The sequence below is a fragment of the Austrofundulus limnaeus genome, unplaced genomic scaffold (assembly GCF_001266775.1).
Source record: "Austrofundulus limnaeus strain Quisiro unplaced genomic scaffold, Austrofundulus_limnaeus-1.0 Scaffold237, whole genome shotgun sequence".
Taxonomy (NCBI): Eukaryota; Metazoa; Chordata; class Actinopteri; order Cyprinodontiformes; family Rivulidae; genus Austrofundulus; species Austrofundulus limnaeus.
This window is the reverse complement of record NW_013952639.1, coordinates 540,237-542,188: the sequence shown is the minus strand read 5'-3', so window position 1 is coordinate 542,188 and position 1,952 is coordinate 540,237. Positions and strand designations below refer to the sequence as shown.

Here is a 1,952-nt window from a genome sequence, read left to right as displayed (position 1 = left end):
TTTGTGCTGATAAGCCTGAGTGGTCTGTTGACTGACCTTTGTATTTGTTCAAATAATTGTTATGGGCAGGTTACAATATAAAAATGTTTGTCATGATCATGCCTTGTAATTTGGCAGTTTTACTTTTAAACTGTAAGTGTATTTAATTTAGTTATGTTAGGTATGATAGTTTAGTTATGATGTAAATACAATAAAAATTAAAACAAGATTTATAATAAATATCATTCTGATCCATACATTGGTAATGTCTGACTGGGCCTCGTGTTACTTTATGTTCAACAAATTGGGCCCCGAGGTCAGAAAGGTTAAGAACCCCTGGTTTTGTGGAGATGAAGCAGATCATTAACATGCTGAAGTCCAACTCCCCCTCCGCTAAAGTGTGACCATGTCATGTTCCAGGAACAGAGGTAATACTGTGTGAAGTAACATGAAAACATTTCTCCACCCTCACAAAAGAGCACTCCACCTCTTAAAGCCTTCATGTTCACAAAGCCCACGGACTGAAAAAGCATAAAATGGTTGAGTTTTTGTAACTTTTTGTTCGCCTGGCTTTCAAAATTCCTGACAAAGTCCACCAAAAGTCAAATTTCCAACTTAACGACTTACGTTTTTTTCAAAACAGCATATACGGCATACTTTTTATTTCGTTTTTGCTCTTGTGCTGGACTGATTTGACCTGCTGAAAGTAGATCAGAGGACTGTGGATCAGACGGTTCATTAAAGTGTTTGAGAACACACTGAAAGGTGGCATCAGACAGCGTAAATACCACTTTCATTGTGTTTTAAAGTACAGCTTTAAAAGCTTTGAGGTCAACATGGACACTTCAAACCACTCAAACTGTAAGAAAACGGCAGACCAAAAGCAAAAAGATAATTGTAAACTCTACTGATGTTAGATTTGAACTAAAATTAATGGAACAAACATAGAATCTGTTATTAATGATATAAATATGAGTTTTTGCTTCACAGTTCCTAGAGAGGAGGGGAAAAACATCTTTAAATAAACTTGGCTGAAGAACAAAAAACACATGGGAAAGGCAGTTTAATGGGTGATTACAGCAAACGATGGAGATAAACGAGTCACTGGAGACTTCTCTGGACTACTCAACGGCACAAATTCAATATGATATTTAAAAAAAGTTCTGACCTTTTCAGTGGTAATGCCGCATTGAAGGTAGCTGCTGCTTTTCATTTCTCTGCCACTCTCCATCCGGTCACCGGGGCTTAAAAAGGAAAAGTTCAAGCGTACAAATTAAATACACATAACTGTCCTCGGGCCTGTAGAGCTTAAGTCATCCAGACGGTCCTGTTCAGAGCTGAGGAGGGAATACCCAAAAACGCTGTTTTTTCTAATGTAGTGGTAATCGACAGTACATAAATTAAATTTCTTTTTAAACTGCAGGACATTAGTTGGAACTAATATGCTTTATTTATCCTGTTTTCCTGAAGACATGTTTTAATTCATTATCAGTGGCTTCAAAATGCACAGTAAACAGATTTTTGTCATGAACGTATTACGAGCCAGCAGCCTGCTAACACCAACCCCAGCAGAATAATTGTCTCAAAGTTACCCTCCCCTGACTGCTGCATCTGATAGACGGAGGACAATCGCCCCGAAACAGGAGACATCCTTTGCCAAGTAAGCATCGGACCAAAAAAGGGCTTATCAGCAGGAGGGGTGGGGTAAGTCTGTGGGTAATAGATTTGTGCCGCCATGCCGCCTCAACTCCGGCAGCTGAAAAATTTATGCAATTAAATTTCTAATTTCAGCGGGGTAATCGGGTCAGGACCGTCTGACTTCATTATCAGGAGCAAAGCTCGTTATTAAAATCAGTCAGATGAAGACCTGATTCATGGCTTTTGGGTTCGCCGAGGTTCACGTTGTTCTTTAACGGAGATAAAAGAACCTGGAGACAAACGCTTCTAAATAACTGCGTAATTATCAGCTTCCA

The 1,952-nt window shown here is 39.1% G+C and overlaps 1 long non-coding RNA gene across 1 annotated transcript in view; it reads right to left on the bottom strand.

The window, feature by feature from the left end:
* LOC106525680 (uncharacterized) overlaps window positions 1–1,664 on the bottom strand; it is an 8,678-nt gene extending 7,014 nt beyond the window's left edge. Inside the window, exon 1 of the long non-coding RNA XR_001311148.1 lies at window positions 1,148–1,664. This is a non-coding gene — a long non-coding RNA (uncharacterized LOC106525680). The remainder of the gene's footprint in view (window positions 1–1,147) is intronic.
* Window positions 1,665–1,952: the final 288 nt, after the last annotated feature.